Raw genomic sequence first — 15,103 nt, forward strand, 5'->3', positions numbered from 1 at the left:
TCCTTGTGTGAATAATTTTAGTTCCTTTTTAACCAGAATTAATTTGGTCACCAGAGTAACACAAAAGTAGTCGAAGATAGTTCTTGCCTCCAGGAAGTGTACAATCTAGCTGGATACATGAGAAACAGTAACCCTTCAAGACAGCATTCAATAAAGTGTTTTAAATAATTCCACAGGCATTCAGAGAGTGGGAGATACCTCCTATAAACAAATTTCACAGTTGCTTCAATCATGCTCTTCAAACACAGGGTTTACAAGTTCAGTTCGTTTCGTGTACTCTTTAATGAGAGAGACAGAGAGAGAGAGAGAGAGAGAGAGAGAGAGAGAGAGAGAGAGAGAGAGAGAGAGAGAGAGATCCTCCAGAAGAGTGGCAGCCCGGCAGCCACCGAGAGCCAGTGATGTGCTGGTGGTGCTGGAGCCATCTGCTCACCAGCTGTATTTTTAGGTTCTCACAAGAAGCCCATTGCACGTCCTGACAGTTGAAAAGATTTAGTTTCAGCATTTTTAAAGATGGAGGAATTGGTCATTATGATTTTTTGTTTATTTTTCTGAAAATATCCAAGTTTATTTGAAAAGGCCCAATTAAGAAAATTGATACTGGCTCAGTCATTTTGATTGATCAAACTCATGTTCTTTAAGGATCTTGTATTCTCTATAGTACAGATGCTGCTCCCTGAGTTTAATAAGTTCTCTTTGATTAAAGTAGCCATATCATCTCCAGTATGTTAGAGAAATCATTAAAGTGAAATATTGAAAAATAGGTTATTTTTCTCTGGCCTTTGCCCTCCTCATTGGTATATCTCATTCTAGACCCCTGGCAACTATATATTCTTTTCTTCTCTATCCTTATCAAGACCTGATCTGAATTAATATAACAATTTATTGCCTTATAGATTGTTGTCTGATCAGATAACACTAGAAATCCTTGCTGGTTCAGTTTCATTTGGGTTTACTAGTATATGGGACGCTTTAAGACAATCATGTAGAGAAGCAATGGACAGTCCTTCACAGGCACGGACAGTTCTTCATGACAGTGTGTACCACTGAGGCTTGGAGACATAGTGTGAAGAGATATCAAGGAGTAGAGAGACACAGGTACCAACTTATGACGTGCCTTGGGTCCCAGTGCTGCCCTCATACATCACTGCCTGTAGGGAGCTAACGCTCCGCAGGGAACTCAGAGGCGGAATTCAGTTCCCTGCAGGGTGTTACACAGGGCGCTATGGAAGCTGGTCCCAGGGAGCTCAGCTGGTCCAGGGAGACCTGCATGTGTCCCTGATGAAGAGACAGAACTGGAGGGGTCAGAAGAGTCACCAGGAGAAGTGGGAAGGATGGGCATTCCAGGTGGAGGAAAGAACATGTGTGATGAGCTGGAGTCTAATGTGGAGGATGCTGCCTCTCTGGAGGCACAACCAAGTACCCGGAGCATGGGGGCCGGGGGGCACGAGGGAAGAGGCAGGCCGGTGAGGGAGGCACAGGGGCCAGAGGATACAGGGCTGAGAGCTAAGAGCACGAGGCAGCCCTTGTGAGGAATTTAGTAGGTAAGAGAAAGATGGTCAGATTCGAATTTCTGAGAGTCCTCTGCGGCAATGTGGGAACAGGTTTGCAGAAGAATGGGTCTCGCTCTCTGCTCTCAAAGCTCTCTCTCTCACTCTCCTTTCTTCCCAGTCCTCTGTTGGTTCTACCAGGCAGTAACTAGCATAAACACGAAGGCTCTGCTGTGAGGAGCTCAAGTACAGGGACGTGAGCTAAAGTCCCCGTGAAGACAGAACGTCCAATTATAGCTCCAGTCTAGTTCATTAGCTTTATCCTAAAATATGCCACCACATCATCGCTTTCTTTAAAAAGTCGACTTTGAGTCAGTCCTGTTTTTTTTAGAAATGAAGTTTGAGCTTGCATGCAGCACGAGCACTTTCCGTTCACAAACACCATGCGGGCATATATGTTCACTTTAAATATCCTCACTCTGCTGTATGGAGTTTGCCCCCGATTGATTCAGCCAAAGTTTGGCGATTTCTGAGTGATTCGAATACTTCAATTGATAAAGATGAGGAAAGGGAATTTATAAAAGTTTTCCATATGGGATGCAAAGAACCATGTTTTTTCTTTTGCAATGAGAAGTGGGTGGAAAGGAAAAATTCCATCTGGCATACAGCAGCCCTAAATGTTGTTTTAAAATAGCAAAAATAGAAGATTGCTGAAAATATCATAACAGAACATAACAGACTGTGGGCAAGTGTGCAGTACATATTTCTCTAATAAGTCAGATTAAATACCCATATTTTACTTAAAACATGACCATGTTCTTATTTGTCGTTACATGAAAATTTGTCTTTAATTTTTAAAAAATAGTCCACTCCATTCCTGAATGAAAAAGGACTTGTTTTAGTCTTTTGAAGTCAATGTTATAGCAGTTAGGTTTATCTGGAATTAGGTTTTTCCCATTTTTTTTATTTTCCAATATTTTCCTCCTATAATAAAAAAAAAGAAATAAGATATGGCATGCATGTTCCTTTATTGTACATTTGTACATAATTAAGTGAACAAGGCTCAACAATTTTAACAAACACTTGTAAATGTTCTCTTTGTTCAGGTTCCAGGAATGGCTGGGCATGATTGGGGCAAGCTGAGTCAGAATAAGGGATTAGGGGCTGCTTCAGATCCAAGAAACACACAGAGGGAGAGAATAATGGTGAGAATAAGGTAATTAAGATGGCAGGAAGTGGCTTGGGGGTAGGGATTTATAAGGAGGCTCATGAAAATGTAATGAGTCATAATCTGGTGGTCACAAAGGTGAGGGTGGGGTGGAATTTATCAAGGTAAAATTTTGGCCTTTTGCAATCAAAGAGGGGAGAGAGTGTATAGTTCATACAGATGATTCTTTAGACTTTTCATGGTCTTCCCTTGGCTAGGATTTATAGAAGTAAAACAAGCTCTATATTGATACTCTTATGAATAAAGACGGCTAATGATCTGCAAAGGGCACAATGCAAAATGAAATCCCAAACTGAATTTTATGGTTGACAGATGCTATCACTTTCTCCCTGCTCAGGGCGCTTACTGTTATTATGAGTCAGGGGATTGTGAGGTGTTGTTCTTCCCAATTAATCTGAGTACCATGGAGTTTTCCTCTGAGAGTCACGGGCGCTGGGAAGAACTTTAGGGGTCATGTGTCTTGATTATTTGGGTAAGAAATCATTTCATTCAAAAACTGGCACCTGCTCAACAGGATTATAGAGTTTCCTCTAGAATGGGCAGTAAATACTGTACATCCCATTAATTCTGTTGGAAGTTTATTAAAAAAAAAGAAAATATTTAAAAATATTTTCATTGATAATAGTCTGTTAGTGAAATAGATACCCTTTCACCTCTGTCGTCAGAAGAAGCAAAAAATCATGAATAAAAATAGCAGTGATCTTGCAGGTTTGTTAGAGAAAGTTGTCCTATAGTCTTTGTACTCTTACCTCTCTGTGCCCCTGAAGTTGTACTTTGTGGGGCCCTAATGCGAGGCTGGCCCCATCAAAATGACCCTGGTCCCAATGAAACGTTCTGTCGAACTGCTTCTCCCCTAAGTATCAGCAATTACTCCATCAGGAAATTAGCACAGCATCTCCTGCAAGCAGGCACAAAGGATTTTGTCAGCAAAAAATAAATGGGACCATTCAGCAGTTCTTATGAAACACCCATCGGGAAGCACGGACCTAAAAATTATCTCCGTATTAAAACAATACTCAGATATGACTCTAAAAACAGGGGAAACCAGAGGGTAGTTGAGGCCATGGAGATAACACTGTCTCTTCTAGAATTTGTATGGCTCAAATTTTAAAAGATGTGAGTAGAACTACAGAATATAAAATGGCAGAGACGGCGCACACGTGGCCCAGGTGGTGCGGAATTTTACCTGCAAGTTTGAGATGAAGGGCTAAGCCAACAAGGTGATGAAGGGAAGATTTCTACCTGGGATAAGGCAGGATTCTGACTAACCCTTAAAACCCAAGAGAAGGAACCTTGGAGTAAAGCAGAGAGCCCACCCTATTCGGATTGTCCGAAGGAATATAGTTGACTGCCAGATGCTTGTGGTCAGGAGTATTCATGACTTCTGACCCGTTAAGTGCCATTTCCATTGTCGTTCGGCAATCAAATTTGACCTTTATCTCAGTTTTCAGTAGATCCCATTTCCGTCCCAAGTCAGTAAATTCCTGCCCTTGGGTATTACGCATAATCTTGGCATAGACAGGAGATCTGCACAGACCTGAGAAAAGTCCGCCACACCCTGGAAAAACCCTTATTAATAAAGCTCAGAGTGGCCCTAGGTCTATTCAACATCTGCAGCTGCTTATTCCCCTGGGCCCGCCCTCGGAGGTTTGCCAGTTTTGCTTCTTAGCTCTGGCTTCTACTTTTCTGCTCCACGTGTGGCTACTCCAGAACCTTTAGGGAAGGGTGTGTGAGGGTGTTTCGATGGTCCCCTTTTGTCCCAAACCTGCGTTTTGAGACTGCTTCAATCCAGAATAGAAAAGCCAGGAGTGGATTACATGAATCCATGAGTGACATGGGATGGCCTGCTGCAGACCTCCCACGCTGGGGACCCTAGGAGGAAGCGTTGGGTAGCATAGGCCTATGGACGACCCATAATGAATTGCATGTGTCTTTAGCTGAGTGAAGGGAATTCAGTCACTTACATAACTTCACTGGGGTCTTCAGACAGAGGCCAGCATCCCTCATCACGCCACCAGAGACTTAGTTTCTCTACCGTCGGCAGCTTTTCTCAGATTCCCATGCTCGAGCTCATGGAGGTCATTGGAGGGAATCACACTAGGTCAGTGGTCGGCAAACTGCGGCCCCTTGAGTGTGACTCTTCCACAAAATACCACGTGCGGGTGCGCACGTACAGTGTGATTGAAACTTCTTGGCCACACTCAAAGGGCCAAAGAGCCGCATGTGGCTCGCGAGCCACGGTTTGCCGACCACGGCACTAGGTGAAGAGGGGATTCAGCCAAATCGCTATTTAGCTTGTTCCTACCAGACGTGCCATTCAGCCACAACACATAGAGCTGACTTTGTTGAGGGCCTAGGTAATTTTCAATCTCAGGAGGATTTTCCCCTTTTCATATACAGAGCACATTTTTAAAAGATCTGGCTAAGATTAATTTATTCTTGCCCCCATGCATGGGGAAAAGCATTTGTTGAGCACCTGTGAACCAGGCATCACAGAAATAGGACAGAGAGAGAAGTAAACCAGATCTGATTTGAGCCCCACAGGCACCCACCATTTAGTGAAGGAAATGGATGAGAAAACAAAGGCAGCAAAGAGGAAGAGCAGTTATCAGAGAGAAGAGAATTTTAAAATAATAAAAACTACAAGGAAGAAAATTGAAGTATAGTGATAACTAACCACATTTCTCCCTCCCTTTCCCAGTATGTACATTATGAGGCTTTCCTTATGTTTCCATAACATACGTTACTTAACCATCTCTCCATTTGAGGGGGGGGGGGGGGGGTGGTCCAAAGGTGTTTTCAAAATTTTGCTGTTAAGAATGATCTGACATGCACATCTCTACAAAAAAATCTTTACCTAATTTATATTTCTTAAGGATAAATTCCTAGCTGAGTCATTACTACCTACCTACAGGTATGAACTGTGTTATCTCTTTTATGTTTTGTTTAACTCCTTTTCAAAGTGTATTCCAGTTTTCACTTACTTCAGCAATACATGAAAGTACTTGCTTTGTAATGCCCTCGCCCTCACCTTCACCCCCATTGAGGATTATGATTCTTAGGAGGAGAAACTAAATATTTTTGTCAGGATAATGGGGTAAGGAGATATTGTTTTGTTCAAATTGACATTGCTTTTCTAGAGAGGTTGAATATTTACGATTTATGTTAATCCACTTACCTTTCTTCTGTAAATAATCTATCTCCTTTGCCCATTTTTCCATTGGGATTTTTCTCATTGATTTGAATAAGTTCTTTAAATATAAGGATATAAATCTTTGTCATATTTGTTGCATGTAGTTTTCCCCACTTTGTTTCTTACCTATTTACTTACTTTTATACATATGAGAGCAAAACTGTTGGTTCATGTTTTTAACTTAAAATTGCTTTTAAAATTAGAAAGCCCTTCCCAAACTTTTGGCCAAATACTTAATTTTATTTATTTTCTACTATTTCTTCTAGAGTTTTCACTCAGGTCTTCAGTGTTGCTGGGATTTATTTTTGTAATGTGAAAGTAAGATTTCTTGGTTAGCTATCACATGCAAAATTTTCTTTCATTTAATTTACTATTTTGTTACCCACATTAAAAAATCCATTTTATTCTGGAGGAATTGAAACTCTGTTAACAAACTTCCTCCAAAGTAAATATATTGACTACAAATTTCATGAGTGACATTACCTCTCTGAGCTTTAGTTTTCTCATTTCTAAATTTAAAGGTGAAAGATGTAAGGTTTCTTCTAGCTCTAACATTCCTTTCTTAAACGGAAGACACATCTCCTCAAGTTCAGCAGCATCCACACTTTGGGGTGTTGTACAGTTTTTGGGGAACTGTCCCCACATTAAATGGATGCCAATTGATTATTCAGGAGGCTTTGAGTTTTTACTCTGGTTGAATATGCCTGTCAATGCCAAGAATCATTCTGTTCTTTTATGTTCTAAAAATACTCCTGTGGATAGAACTTCTGAAAATTTACTCTCTGTGAAATGCTGTTGATATGGGACAGATGGCTGAGCTAACATATCCTGCTAGAAAGATCTCTGCTATCAGGGTATTAAAGCCATGTTTCAAGTCAAGTCATTAAATATTTGGAATTGTTTTTCTGAGTTCAGAATGTCCTGATGAGGACTGAGATATGGAACTCCTGAATAATGACAAACTAAAAAAATACTTGATTGTACTGCCTTGAACTCCTCGAAATGACAGGAAAGTGGCCTAGTTGTTTATACTGGCTAAATTCATTAACCCCTATCTACAGCCGAGCTCCAAACCACTGCTTCTAAAAAATGCAAATTTTTATCTCTCCCATGTCTCTCTCATAAAGAATCTGCTCTTTGCAGGCGATCCCATGTTTTACTTGAACTTTTATCCCCAGCATCTAGCACTGGGCTTTCAGTTACTGTTTGTGGGCCTGAATCGGGCAGAGAAGGCAATTGTGGGTGATTTAGAATCTTTCCCAAGCTCAAGCCCTCAGACCAGATCTCTCCAAATCCAAGTTGTACCATCTCCAGGATTCCAGCTCATTGGAGATCAAGCTTTAAATGAAATGGCGTGTCCCTCGGGAAATTAACCTGGAAATGACAAAGCAGAAAAAGCTGGGAGATCCATGTGATAGTCAATTCGTAACTGTGGACGAGCCTTTGGGAGAATTCATACTTGCTGAAGAGTAGACACAAACTTTGAAACGTCAGTGAGTCCGTTTATGAAGCAAGAATCTTACCTGGGCAGGTTTCATCCTCTTTGTCACCCAGGTGCAAATCAGTATTCAGGAAAAGAGAACTCTTCTGGGTCCATCGCTTAAATACTTCCCTTTCTTTTCAGTTCATTCTTCTTTCCCCTCTTACCCATCCCCACCCCAGAAAAAGAGAGAGAATGACCTCCTCCTGTGCAACCAAATTTAATTTGTCTTCTTTAACCTCCTCTCTTCCTTTTCATTTCCTAATTCTGTTTGTTTGCGTCTCAAATAGTTTTAACAATATTTTGTTGCATTTTCAAATTCTCTTAACCTATTTTAATACCAACTTTCCGTGGCTGTACAATGGGCCAAGAGTGACAGGATCTTACCTTTCTCCCAATTTGTCGCAAACTGTGCAATGAGGTTTCTGAGGTGGTTACTGCAGAGACGAAAGGCGTGCCTCTCTAAAAACATCCAGGAATGTACGAAACATGAAAAAAACAAGGTGTTTACTCAAAATGCTTTGTATCTCCTTGCTCCCAGGCCATGTGATCTAGCAGTTGCTATGGTAACTAGGAATTTTTTATTCCATAACTTGTACAAGTACTGAGGCTGCCCTTTTTATTAATGCTTTGCCCTCGCTGAAGTTACACACATGCACGTGTGTACACACAGACACGCAAGCATATTTGCATGCACACATGCAGACACACACAAACACCGAAGGGATTGAGAGAGTTTAGCGTCCCTTGACTTGAAGCCTTTGCATTTTCTAAGCATGTTACTTAATGCTATCTTTACATTTTATTTTAATATTTTTTCCAGCTTTATTGAGGTATGATTGACAAATGAAAATCGTATCTATTTAAGGTACATGATGTGATATTTTGATAAACCTATGCTTCGTAACATGATTGCCACAATCAAGCTAATGGACATATCCATACCTCACACAGTTACCATTAGAGAGAGACAGAGAGAGACTCTAGAGAGCTACTTTCTTAGCAAATTTCAAGTATTCAATGCTTTTTAAATGTGAAGAATGCTGTTTTTAGATCTGTTCATAGTTAAGAGCTGGTTTTTTCCATAATGAACAAAATAAACCAACCAACAAAATAGAACCAGAGGCATGGATACATGGAACAGACTGGCAGAGGGGAAGGGGATGGGCGAGACTAGATGAAGTAAGGTGAAAAGATTAGTCAAAAGCATATATGAATACCCCATGGACACCGACAACAGTGTGGGGATGGCCAAAGGCCGGGGGAGGGGGATGCACGCAGGGGCTGGGAAAAGGTGGGCAAAGGGGGGATATGGGAGACAGCTGTAATAAAAAACAGTGTTCATTACATACAAATAAAAAAGTTAGCTTTTCCCAGTATTCCAGTTTATGAATTAGGTCTTAACCAGGGGCCTTGCCTAACACAGCTGAGTTTTCAGTGGGAGGAATTTGGAAGGCGAAACCAGAGCCATAGGGATCAGTGAGGGCTAGCTCTCAAGGCTGCTCTAAAATCCACACTGTCCTGTTGAAGGTTTTGTAAAGCTGCTACCTGGAATTATTCAAACCCAGGTGACAGGTATGTCCCCTACAAGAATATAGAGACTTGGAGTCATAATTTAGCATAGGTTTTTATCCCACCTTGGGCTGCTTGGGAAAGTACCAGTTTGGCATTTTCCCTTTAGAATAACTATGCATGTATGTTACACACACACACACACACACACACACACACACACACACGTGCGCGCGCACGAGAGCAGATTTGAGAATTCTTAGAAACTAAAAGGTATTTCTGTGTAACATTTATAGTGTCATTTCTATAAAATCTAGGAAGCAGGATTCCAGATTTATTTCTTTTTTAAATCTCAGATAACCTATGAGTTGTATTTTGAGGGTCACCAATAATACAAGGTGGAAATAAGTGCTGTTCCCAGCACTGAGTCATCCACATTTTTGCAAATCCCGGTGCGGCAGAACCTGTTGCAAGTATAACTCACAGATAGTCGGCATGGATGCCATGAACTGACAGAATTTTCTGCAAGGGAGCAGTCAGCATCCTTTAGCATCAGCAAATCTGAAGCATGAACAGGACAAACCACCAGCAGCAACAAACAAGGCATGGAATTCACATGTGCAAAGTATTGGCAGAGTTCTCTCCAGTGATCCCAGTGATTGACAGTTTTCCCCCCTTTTGCTTCCACAAGTTAGGAAATGGGGAAGGATCTAATTTAGAATTTGAAGGCATCTCATTTCTCCTGAATTACCTTCAATAGGCCTCTATCAGATCATGTATGTCCAAGGCAGTGCCCAAGGTGCCCTTTGACCTAGGCTTCTTGATTCCAGCTCAGCTCTTTATATATATCTCTGGGCCCACTAACCAGGGGCAGGGGAGTTGGTATATGTATCTGATGAGTCTTAGCAGAATGAAATAACCACCATGTCTGGAACGGAGGGACGGCAGAGGAGCGGGGTTCAGTGGCTTCGCCCCAGTGGCCGTGGCTGACGTCACGCCTTGTTTGTTGCTGCTGATGGTTTTTCCTGTTTATGCTTCAGTTTTGCTGATGCTAAAGGATGCTGACTGTTTCCTTGCAGATAATCAGGAACCCCGCCCAAAGACTCAGGGCTCATAAGGCATTAACTAATTATTGAAATTATATTTTAAAAAAGGTAAGAGTCAGAGACAACTGAACTTCATTTCTCCCTTTGAGATTTCAGCCTCTAGAAGGGTATGGCTTCTTGGTGAGAGAGACTTAATATGAAAGGGTAAGGTGAGTGGCAGAGAGACACAGCCCTCCCCTCCCCTGAAAGTGATCCATTTCCTCAGCCCCAGGTCTCCAGCAGGGGCTGCGAGCCTTCTTTCCTCAGGTTCAGTGAGCTTTGCAATCGACTCCCCTGGTGGCTTCTGGGCGCTCAATGGTGCACACACCTCCATAAGGATCAGTTTTCAGTGCAACTGAAAAAATGTGAGGACATTATTTGTGTGTGCTTTTAATGGGGATTTTAAACACACATACACATAAACAAAATTGTAGCAAGGCCCTGGTACAAATCCAGTGTTGATGTTACTATACTTGGGTGTCATACAGATGCAATAGTTGGTATATTTTTCTGCATCCATTTATTGAGGGCTTTCTGTGCCTCCAGCATTCATAATTGGGTCAATTATGAATTAGTTGTTATCCCATTTTACAGGCAAGAACACTGATGCTCAGAGAGATTGAGCAACTCGGTTAAGATCACCCAGCTAGTAAGTGGCAGCTCTAGGATTTGAACCCAGGCAGGTCTGTCTTCACTTTGGTGTTGCTATCACTTTAATTTGACTTGGGTCATAAGTTCTTTTAAGGGCTGCCATCATCTGAGTTTAATTTTTGTACTAAGAATTGGTTATTACCCATGAAATAGACATGGATCACACCCTTTGCATGGGTCTGGCAGGAGTTTGGTAAGGTGTGTGAATTGATAAATTATTTTATCTAGTCCTTGGTGATTGAAGGGTGGTTAGGGTGAGACTATGCTAGGCCTTTTGCATGCACAGTTTTGTGTTCCTTTTTTTAGTGCTTTAACATATTCTGAAGGGTGTAACAGCCTCATATTTCAAATGACACATTGTGATTTCAGGAGTCCACCTTCCCCCTGGAACACAGCCATTGAATGGTGGTAGGATTTCTCTCCAGATGAGGCAAAGCCCTGTCCTCTCAGTACCGTTGGAGGCCTCCTGGGCAGTTGGGACCCCAGCCTTTCTCTGAGGACAGAGCTCTCCCTGGATGAGAAGGGCCTCAAAGTCAGAACCAAGCTCCGTTTCTGCTGCGGGTGATCTGTGCCTGTTAATCTGACTCTGTGCCTACATCTGACTATGGAGCCTGGGTTCCTAGCCACAGGTGGTCTCCATCTTGACCTGTGCTCTGTGGACTTCTAGCTTAAATTTCCCCTTTCTGCTCTAGCCTGCTCTCTGGACTGTGTCCCTCTGTGCCGAACCTCTGCCTCCCTGCCTTTGCCTCCTCTCTGTCCTTGATCTGGGCCATTCTGATGTATAGTATGTGCCTGCTCATCCATCATTCAGCAGGCCATTCATTCATTTCCCAGGCACTGTTGTTCTGGATGGTGGGATAGTCCAGAGAGCAAAGCCGACCAAAGCCCTGTTCTCACACAGCTAACATCAGAGAGGAACTTGTCCTGACACTCCTCCACTCTCTTCTCCTCTCCATCCCTATCGCTAAATTTGGTCATCAACCAATAAATTTTATTTATTTACTTATTATTAATATATGCTTATCGATTTCAGAGAGGAAGGGAGAGGGAGAGAGAGATGGAAACATCAGTGATGAGAAAGAATCATTGATCGGCTGCCTCCTGCATGCCCCACACTGGGGATTGAGCCCACAACCCGGGCATGTGCCTGACTGGGAATCAAACCGTGACCTCCTGGTTCATAGATTGATGCTCAGTCACTGAGCCATGCCAGCCAGGCAACCAAGAATTTTTATACTGGAACTGGAGGACTTGCTGGGAAAAGTTTAATACAATTTAGGCTTATATGATTTTTTAAAATCAACAATAACAACACCTCTGTGATTTAATAACAATTCTCAAAGGTCACGTGGGGAGTGTGGAGTGTAAAGCAAATTGTAGGGTGTGAATTGCAGTAAACTGATATGGGTATTAGACAAGACAGAGTGTCCAGACAATAAAGCATGCAAGAATTAGATTAAGTCAGGTAGGGAAATGCTAACATACCCTCTTCTAAAGCTATTAGAGTGTGAGTTGATTTCCTGGCATCAAGATGATGGATTGCATGGCCTGTGAGGGGGCATCTAAATTCATCAGTTGACACAAGCTTCTCTGGAAACCGAAAGGTCAGGTGTGCTGGATCATCCCCATTCCCATCCCTCCTTCACTCTAGCCCTGCTCTGTGCTGTGCTGCAGGCAGTGAGTCCTGACCTCTATGGACTATGGATTTTTTTTTTCATGATTGCTTGCCTCCCACTGTCAAGTGGGTAATGGCCATTGGGAAATGCCACAGCACATCGGTGTGTAGGAGAGAGTTCAGGTTCCTAGCCATGACCACACCCCTCGGTGACTGCAGCTCCTCCCTGGGAGCCTCTCACTTACTCCTGTAGCTCCCAATGGGATCCAGTACTCACTCTTGCCCCTCTTTGCTGGTTTATGGTTATCTCACCACTTTTTGGTTCATTTCCTCAAACCTACCTACACTTCTGTAAATAGTCCCTTCATTAAACATTAAAGATGAATGTGCCTCTCTTCTTTGCCAGAATGATCCATTAAGCTAATAAAGCATATTGAAATATACTTGGGATGCAAAGATATTGGCTTTATATTTCAAGATTTTACAGTCTATCCTCAGCTCTCCTGCTCTTTTCTCCCATAAGTTTACTAGCGGAAGTTGGCCTCAGGATCAAATTCCCAGCTTGCCCTAATTTAAGAGCTCTTAAATTTAAGAACTCGTTTTACATGATAATCATTAGAGGCAATAAGATTTAATAAGTACAGCTCCCCTCTCACAGCCAGAGCTTCCTATCCGGTCATGTTTTCTGGTTTCCTGTGGGAGTTCGTTCACATTCCAGAACAGCTTTGTGTTGGCTTCACACCCATGGAAGTCAGGCTTTACCTAGATTTTGTAACTTTGGGGATGATGAATCCTATTAGTCCCATTTAGGCTTTAATTTGGGTTATTAATCTTAATATATGTAGGATTTTAAAAAGGAACCAATTAGCATGATTTAAGTACTCTGTTTCTGCACAAAGATGTATTTGCCAGGCCAGCACTTGGCAGTCCGGTCCGTCTCAACCACCACTCACCTTGACACACATCTGCTTTACTAATCTCTCCTCAGTGTATGTTCCTAATCAGGTCTATCTTGCCAGCAATATTTTTTAAAAATCGGTTTACTTTTTTTCCCCATGAGAATAAAGAATCATGAGATACATTGTCAGCAAATTTTATGAAGGTTGTTCTCAGGCAAAATTGGTTTTGGCCAGAAGAGATTTTTTTTCAGATAAGTGCATCCATTCTGCTGTACCCACATTAGCAGGACAAGAATAGATGCGATGCGGGCACTGGCAGTTTGGTTTGCAAGCTGTGTGTGAATTTCTGTAGTACAAGATGAGAAGACACACCTAACTGCTAACTCATGTGCATCTTTCCTATTTTGGAAGGACAACACTGTGGGCTCCTGTGAGAAAAGTAGAGTCAAGACAGCTGAATTTTGTAGAATCTTGGTGTTGGGAGAGACACTGAGGTCATCTTGTCCAGCTCCCACTCATTGAAGAACTGCCTTCCCTGGTTCTGTAATATTGTAGACAGGCTCTGCTCCTGTATGCACTCTGACGAGGGACTGCAACCTCTAGATCAGTGATGGCGAACCTATGACACACATGTCAGAGGTGACACGCGAACTCATTTTTTTGGTTGATTTTTCTTGTTAAATGGCATTTAAATACATAAAATAAATATCAAAAATATAAATCTTTGTTTTACTATGGTTGCAAAGATCAAAAAATTTCTATATGTGACACAGCACCAGAGTTAAGTTAGGGTTTTTCAAAATGCTGACACGCCGAGCTCAAAAGGTTCGCCATCACTGCTCTAGATGTACAGAACAATGCTCCAACCAACTGAGCCACCCGGCAAGGCTATCCATTTACAATTCTGTTCATTTATTTATTCATTTAGTTAATGTTCTTTCAGTATCTGTGACGTGTCAAGACCTGACTATTCATTGAGAATTCAAAACTGAAGAGGATATGGTACCTGCCCACAAGTGAGTTTATGCTTTAGAAGGGAGACCAAAAGTGCATCAGCGTGTGCTCCTTGGAATGCTGAGTCAGAAGGACTCATGTGCTGCCCAGGGGCCAACCAAATCAGACTGGAGGAGATGGTTCTTGAAGTCAACTTTTGGGGATGAATAAAAGTTAAACCAAGAAGTTATGATATGAAAAGAGTCATAACAAACTATTGCTATAAATGCTGTCTTAGTCTGTTCCAGTATCTATAACAAAATACGGCAAACTAGGTGGCTTACATACAATAGAAATTAATTTCTATCAAGGTACAGGCAGGTTCAGTGTCTGATGAGAGCCCACTTTCTGATTCATAATTGGCCATCATTTTACTGTGTCCTCACGTGGCGGAAGAGATGAGGGATCTTTCTGGGGCCTCTTTTATAAGGGCACTAATCCCTTTCATGAGGGCCCCACCCTCATAACCTAATTACCTCTCAGAAACCTCACCTCCAGACACCATCATACTGGGAATTGTAATTTGATATATGAGATTTTGGATGGGGGACACAAACATTCAGTCCATAGCAAATGCCTTCCTATAAATAAACATCTTCAGTTACCTTGTTCACGAACTTGAAGGAAAACAGTATTGTGATCTGTGCCACTTGTATGACCTTGCATGCCATGGTGCCAAGCTAAGTGATTCTTTGTGTTCTCCACCTGAAAGGGTCCCTGGTGCTGCTTGCTTCAGACAAAGTTTGATTATGGAGCATTGGACCACAGGAGGAATGTGGAGGATCCTGGCTGAGGCCCAATGGAGCAGGAAAGGGAGATTAGAGGGCAAAAAAATACACATCTTGCCCAGTTCATAGTTTAGCCCATAGTTTGACCTATTCATGCCCACCCCTTTTTTATGTGCCCTAGACTGAGGGACAATACCATTTAGTGAATGCCTTCCTTAATGTTGTATTAGTT

General features: G+C 42.0%; 1 protein-coding gene and 1 long non-coding RNA gene across 3 annotated transcripts in view; one reads left to right on the forward strand and one right to left on the reverse strand.

Moving 5' to 3' along the window:
- RAPGEF5 (Rap guanine nucleotide exchange factor 5) overlaps positions 1–15,103 on the forward strand; it is a 196,304-nt gene that overhangs the window by 112,154 nt on the left and 69,047 nt on the right. The window lies entirely within an intron of this gene.
- LOC106697179 lies at positions 2,454–7,852 on the reverse strand. Its single transcript, XR_001348219.2, has 3 exons — positions 7,776–7,852; positions 3,465–3,613; positions 2,454–2,471 (listed from the first exon to the last, which is right to left on the reverse strand). It is a non-coding gene; the product is annotated as an uncharacterized LOC106697179 (long non-coding RNA).

This window comes from Myotis lucifugus, unplaced genomic scaffold (assembly GCF_000147115.1).
Source record: "Myotis lucifugus unplaced genomic scaffold, Myoluc2.0 scaffold_52, whole genome shotgun sequence".
NCBI lineage: Eukaryota > Metazoa > Chordata > Mammalia > Chiroptera > Vespertilionidae > Myotis > Myotis lucifugus.